This window comes from Chiloscyllium punctatum, chromosome 4 (assembly GCF_047496795.1).
Source record: "Chiloscyllium punctatum isolate Juve2018m chromosome 4, sChiPun1.3, whole genome shotgun sequence".
Taxonomy (NCBI): domain Eukaryota; kingdom Metazoa; phylum Chordata; class Chondrichthyes; order Orectolobiformes; family Hemiscylliidae; genus Chiloscyllium; species Chiloscyllium punctatum.
The window spans coordinates 93,374,841-93,382,420 of NC_092742.1; the positions used below are offsets into that span (position 1 = coordinate 93,374,841).

Sequence of the window (7,580 nt, forward strand, 5' to 3'; positions counted from 1 at the left end):
AACTTTCCCCTTATTACATTTTTTGCATTGTTTTACATTCTGCCTTCTGTCCATCTTTGTATAGTGATATGTTTTTGCTTTAAATATGATGATATCTGTAATTTTGTTAGTTAATCATAGATGCTGGATCTTCCCCTTGGAATTTTTCTTTTACATTGGGGTGCATCTATTTTGGAGAAAGTGAGGACTGCAGATGCTGGAGATCAGAGCTGAAAAATGTGTTGCTGGAAAAGCGCAGCAGGTCAGGCAGCATCAAAGGAGCAGGAGAATCGACGTTTCGGGCATAAGCCCTTCCTCAGATGTCGATTCTCCTGCTCCTTTGATGCTGCCTGACCTGCTGCGCTTTTCCAGCACACATTTTTCAGTGTATCTATTTTGTGCAAGCTGAAATTTCATCGCCAATTGTAACAAAGCCGGTAGGAAACATGAAGCAGTTCAAATGTGCACAACGAATTCCCACAGACCACAAATGTGGTAACGATCAAATCAGCTATTTTTTGAGGTTGAGGGATACATATTGGCCAGGATACCATGGAAAACAGCCCGCTGTTCTTCAAAATATATCGCCGTAAAATCATTTAATCACTTTGAGGTGGCAAACGGGGCTCTACTTTAACTTCTCATCCCAAAGACAGCACCTCCAACTGCGTTGCACTCAGCACGGTAGCCCTAATTGCGACTGGAACCCGGGCAATTCTAACTCAAAGAGGGGAAAATGATGCCTTGTCATTTAAAACAAAAACCAAGCCAGTGAACTGCTGAAGCAATTCTGCGTTGGTGTAAGGGCCAGCTTTCTGTCCGGCGTTAAGACAATGCCATGGCGTGGGGCATTTGAAGAAGGGTGCCTGCACAATACTTACCCCTCACTTGGCATGGGGAAAAAAAGTTATCTGTCCACGATCGGTGTAGTTTGCGCCTGTACATCGCAAGTACTTATCTGGATATGAAATCTCACTGTGTAATTGCGAGCTCTTTCTGACAAGAATTTCCCAGAACGAACTCCAGCGGAGTTAAGAGATGACTTCATTAATGCTATCCCGCGGCTCCAGTTGCAGTTTATTTCTTGCGGAATATATTTACCCGAACGTGGTAATTTCTCAGTTTCTAAGGTCCGCTTGCTGGACCGTCACCGATATTACGGCGTTAAAGAGGGGAAGGGAGGGGAGGGGGACGACTCTGCTGCGGGAGTGGTTTCTTTAAAGGGGAGGAGACGTTCTCCCATTCCGGGGGATCAGAACCGAAGATGATCGCGCTGATGTTGGGGAGAAAGTGGAGTCTGCCGGATCTTCCAACCCCGGAGCCGTTTTATTCCCATTGGTTTGACATCACGTAACAGGATGGAATGGAGTGAAGACAGTTGGAAAGGGAGGGCAATATGCGGGTCCTCGCACTCTTTATAAACGGGAACCCCCCCCATCCCCTTCTCTCTGAATTATCAAAACCTCAGCGCTTCAGAGCAGTACATTGACCGGCAGCTCCTTTAAGCCCTGGGGCAGGACAGTCCCTGCAAGAGCCACGGCCACGAAACTGCAAGCAGCAAGGTGACCAGGAGTGGAAAGGGGGGGGGAAAAAGTTCAACTCCGTTTCAACACGAGGATTGGCATCGAGAAGAAAGTTTGGGGGAAGAACAAGCAGCAGCAGGAAGAAGAAGAATGGGGATGAGGAGGTGAAAGGAAACCATCTCTGGAGAACTTGGAAGCGCAAAGGTCGGCTCGGTGTGTTGAGTTTGGGGTCTGAGTACAAGAAGCCCAGCGAGAGACACTTTCCAAGGTCAGGGTGTAAAGAGACAGAGAGAGAGGGGGGGAGGAAATCCTCGCTTCCATGGATGTTGCCCTGGGGTTGAGTGAGGGCGGCTGGAGGCTGCAGGTGCAGCCCGCCCTGTGGCTCTCCTTGCTGCTGCTGCTCTGCCTGGAGGCGGGCCGCTGTCTGCGGGACTGGAGGAGGAGCGGGGCTGGGAGCAGGAGGCTGCCGGGGCCCTTCCCGTGGCCGCTGGTGGGCAATGCCCTGCAGCTGGGCGACTCGCCGCACCTGACCTTCGCCCGCATGGCGCGGCGCTACGGCGACCTCTTCCAGATCCGCCTGGGGCGCCGCCGGGTGGTGGTGCTGAACGGCGAGGCGACCATCCGCCGGGCGCTGGTGCAGCGGAGCGCGCAGTTCGCCGGGCGGCCGGACTTCGCCTCGTTCCGCCTGGTGTCGGGCGGCAGGAGCCTGGCCTTCGGGCGCTACAGCGAGCAGTGGCGGCTGCACCGGCGCCTGGCGCAGAGCACGCTGCGGGCTTTCTGCGGGGGCGCGGGCCTGCTGGAGCAGTGCGTGTCGAGCGAGGCGTGCCGCCTGATCGAGGCCTTCCTGAGGCTGGGGCCGGCCGGGCGGCCCTTCGAGCCGGCCGCGGAGCTGGCGGCCGCCGCCGCCAACGTCATGTGCTCGCTGTGCTTCGGGCGGCGCTGCGCGGACGACGACCGCGAGTTCCGGCGGCTGCTGGGCCTGAGCGAGCGCTTCGGCCGCGCGGTGGGCGCCGGCAGCCTGCTCGACGTCATGCCGTGGCTGCGCGCCTTCCCGAACCCCGTGCGCGCGCTCTCCCGCGACTTCGAGCGCCTCAACCGCGACTTCTACCGCTTCGTCGGCCGGCAGGTCGCCCGCGGCCGCGCCACCTACCGGCCCGGAGTCCGCCGCCACATGAGCGACGCCCTCATGGCGGCGGTGGGGCGATGCATGCCGGGAAAAGGCGGGAACGCCCAGCCGGGCGGCGAGGCGCAGGGGCCCGGGCGGCTAGGCCTCGAGCCCGAGTACGTGGAGAGCTCGGTCAACGACCTGCTGGGGGCCGCCCAGGACACCACCTCGGCCGCCCTGAGCTGGATCCTCTTCCACCTGGTGCGCCTGCCGGGCCTGCAGAGCCGCCTGGGCCAGGAGCTGGACCGCGTGGTGGGCCGGGAGCGGCTGCCCCGGGCCGACGACCGGAGCCGCCTGCCGTCGCTCGAGGCCTTCATCTACGAGACGCTGCGCTACAGCAGCTTCGTGCCGCTGACCATCCCGCACGCGACCACGGCGCCGGTCGAGCTGGACGGCTACCGGCTGCCCGCCGACACCGTGGTCTTCGTCAACCAGTGGTCGGTCAACCACGACCGCCGCAAGTGGGCGGAGCCCGGCGCCTTCGAGCCGTCCCGCTTCCTCCGCCGCGACGGCAGCCTGGACCGCGAGCTGGCCGCCAGCGTGATGCTGTTCTCGGCGGGCAAGCGGCGCTGCCTGGGCGAGCAGCTCTCCAAGACGCAGCTGTTCCTCTTCACCGCCATCCTGCTGCACCAGTGCGCCTTCCGGGCCAACCCGGCCCAGCCGCTGAGCGCCGGCTGCACCTCCGGGCTGACCATCCGCCCGCGGGCCTTCACCCTGTCGGTCACACTGAGGGACAAGCAGCGGGGCATCGTCTCCCCGGCGTGAAGCTGCTGGGCGGGCTGTCCTCCCCACACCCACAAAACCCCTCCCCCACGCACACACCCACAAAACCCCTCCCCCACGCACACACCCACAAAACCCCTCCCCCACGCGCACACCCACAAAACCCCTCCCCCCACACACCCACAAACCCCACCCCCATGCACACACCCACAAAACCCCTCCCCCACGCACACACCCACAAACCCCCTCCCCCCACACACCCACAAACCCCACCCCCATGCACACACCCACAAAACCCCTCCCCCACGCACACACCCACAAAACCCCTCCCCCCACACACCCACAAACCCCACCCCCATGCACACACCCACAAAACCCCTCCCCCACGCACACACCCACAAAACCCCTCCCCACACTCTCAACCCCCCACACACCCACAACCCCCCACACACACCCACAAAACCCCTCCCCACACACCCACAACCCCCCCCACACACCCACAAAACCCCTCCCCCACGCACACACCCACAAAACCCCTCCCCACACCCACACACTCTCAACCCCCCACACACCCACAAACCCCACCCCCATGCACACACCCACAACCCCCCACACACACCCACAAAACCCCTCCCCACACACCCACAACCCCCCCCACACACCCACAAAACCCCTCCCTCACGCACACACCCACAAAACCCCTCCCCACACCCACAAAACCCCTCCCCACACACTCTCAACCCCCCACACACTCTCAACCCCCCACACACCCACAAACCCCACCCCCACGCACACACCCACAAAACCCCTCCCCCCCACACACCCACAAAACCCCTCCCCCCCCACACACCCACAAAACCCCTCCCCACACACTCTCAACCCCCCACACACCCACAAACCCCACCCCCATGCACACACCCACAACCCCCCCGCACACACCCACAACCCCTCACCCTACACACACAAGCACACACCCACAACCCCTCACCCCACACACACACCCACCCACAACCCCCCCCACACACCCACAACCCCTCACCCTACACACACAAGCACACACCCACAACCCCCCCACACTCTCACACAACCCCTCACCCCACACACACCCACAAAACCCCTTACCGCCCCCACACACATACAACCCCTCATCCCACACACACACCCACAACCCCTCACCCCACGCACACAACTCCCCCCCACCCACAACTCCCCCCCCCCACACACGCATAATTCCCTACATACACATCTACAACCTCCCCCCCCCCCCCCACACACACACACATCAAGCAATGAATGGATACCAGCTCCTGCTAACCCCTATCTCCACACACCACCCACTCCCACAAACACACAGACACTTTACACCCACATCCACCCAGCAATGAACAGATACCAGCTCCTTCTGGTAACCCCTATCCCCCCACCCACACATACACACACGCCAAGCAATGAATGGATGCCACTCACACCCCGTAAGCACACTCTGCCCCCCACCCCCCACACACACCAAGGAATGAACGGATACCAGCTCCTGCTCAACCCCCCCACCCCCCAAGCATACACGCACCCACCAAGCAATGAACGGGTACCACCTCATTCTGCTAACTGCATCCCCCCCCCCCCGCCCCCATCTCATCCAAACTCAACACCCTCCAGTGAATGCAACATCAGAAATTTGCTGCCAAGGACTCAGCAGCTCCTGCACCACCTGTGGAGAGACAACTCGAGGGTTAACTTTTCGGGTTGAGTGGCCCTTCCTCACAACAGGATGAACAGCACCAGGATGTCGCGTTCTGTGCCGTCCTTCCTCTGTATTCTCGGGATCGGCCTGGAGGCTGTGCAGCATGGCTCATGTTTGGACAGCGGTTTCTGCAGTTAACCGGGTTCCCTTCGAATCCACACCTTGGAATTTGACCGTCTAGCCAAAGCCAGGTGTTAACATCAACCGATCTTGGCTCCACGCCCCAGCGGAGAGCGAGAGGGTCTGGAGGCTCCACCTTTTTGACGTGAATCGGTTCCTTTTGAGAATTTATGTTCAGTTGTATTTTACAAAACTATATTTCTTCAGATATGATATGGTGAACTGGGTGGACAAAGTTAAAAATCACACACCAGGTTATAGTCCAAAAGTTTTCTTTGGAATTGTAAGCTTTTGGAAGCACAAGCTGCTCCTTCGTCAGGTAGCTAGCGGGGCAGGATCATAGAACACAGAATTTATAGTAAATGATCAAAGTGTTGAATGGTTTAATACATCACATCAATTGTATGAGATCTGATCCTGCCCCACTACCTACCTGATGAAGGAGCTGATCTCTGAAAACATGTACTTCCAAATAAACCTGTTGAACTATAACCTGATGTTGTTTGATTTTTAACTTTTTTCTTCAAATAGACATTCAAAACTGTTGCTTAAGCTTGCAAGCTGGACTGCACTGAGATTTGAACTGTGATCAAGCTCTGCTGGAAAGGACAACATCTTTTACAATTACAAAGGCTTCCTGCTTGGTGTGAATATTCGAAAGCGTTGAGAAACTCCAGTTTTTTTAAAATTTATGTTCCGTCTGTCTGAGTTGTGAGACTGACGATAGCGAGCAAGTGTAGATGTATTGGGGACCTCTGTGTTGGCTAATGTTTTAATTTGCATTCACACTAGATGAAGAGTCTTCTCTGAACTTCATGCTAAATTTTTAAGCAGTCTCTTGGTGATCCCACTGCACTGTCATTGATACCCTATGAAAAAAAAGTTTTGCCTTAGACAATTCACCGAGTGCCACTGGTAGTTAATGGCCAGTTAGAAGAACTCCCAGTTTGTAGAGTAGTGAAATGAGGAGTCCAGTTCTGTCTGTATGCTTCTAACCTGTAAGGGGGGGGGGGGGGGGGGGGGGGTCACTCTGGCCAACACAGCAATCTAGAATCAGATAAAACCATACAGCTATCAGCACCACAGCTTGTTAACATATATACACATTATATACTACAATAGAAATATGGAAGTTGAAGTATATTCAGAAAATGTAGAAAGTACGGTGCACAATGAAGAGACAATCTTTTTGATGCTAAACTTTTATTATAATACAATTCTGAAAGTAGACTGCACTTCAAAACTGAGCCTGTTTTGCTCATCTATATTTTACTATCGTGACAGACATGTCGTGCGTTCCTGGCTTTTTCTGGTGTTGACACATATATGTAGGCACAGACACAAACTCCGTTGCTGTGATGTGCCTGACTCCCATTGAATGCTGTGAAGTCAATGTAACTCAAAATTAACTCATGATTAAGATGTGAAGTTGAGGAAGGTGTCATTAGATTGTGTATTAACCTTTCTTTTCCACCAGCAAACCTGGTTAATTTGAAGTTTGCCTAACGCAATCTGTATTTAGTTTCAGTGCCTGTTTAAATACTGTAACAGATTGATGTTACACACTATGTATGCGTTTCATATAACTGTCACTGTACACGACTACTGCTGTAAATTATTCTGCTAATTCATGCATATACTGTGGATGCAAATAACACAATTTCTGTCACAATCCTAGAAGTGTCTTTTTGTGTGTTTGCTTGTCCTGAGAGGGTTTTTTGTAGCAAATACTGAGGCTTTCAAATATCTTATGTCATTGGTAAAGATCAGTAACTTTCCCTCGTAAATTTGTTGGGTCCTCAAATTGGTAGATTATTGGATCCGAGCACAGTCATCGCTTGTGTTCCTGAATCGTTCGATTCCAGCTCAATTGGCCCATCCTAATTCAGTGATAGTGTTGGTGTGACTATTAGCTTGCGAAAATTGGTCAGAATTTCTGATTTCAGTGCCTACGCCTTGCTCTCTGCTCGTTTATGTTAATGTGTTTTGAGAACTGAATTTAAGTCTGCTGTGTCCAAATTGTCAGACAAGCCCCCTTCCCCATTTTCAACGTTTGTATGTGACGAGTAACTTGTTCTTGTGGTGCGGTGATACTGACCCAACCTCTGGGCCAGAAGCTCTGGTTTCAAGTCCCACTTCAGGACTTGGCGCCAATGGAAAGTGTGTCATAATACGGCCGAACAAGTTGATTGTCGATGCATAAATCCTCCAGGTAGGTAAAAAAAAGCCAGAATTCCCCGGTCAGTCAGAACATACTGCATTATTACAGCCTCTCCTCCGCACCCGTGTTGAGATTTCACATGCGGGTTATTGTCGTCAGACAGTGTCA

At 54.4% G+C, this 7,580-nt stretch overlaps 1 pseudogene; it reads left to right on the plus strand.

Annotated features, from left to right (window-relative positions):
• Positions 1-1,046: 1,046 nt before the first annotated feature.
• Positions 1,047-3,575, plus strand: LOC140476540 (cytochrome P450 1B1 pseudogene; annotated as a pseudogene).
• Positions 3,576-7,580: the final 4,005 nt, after the last annotated feature.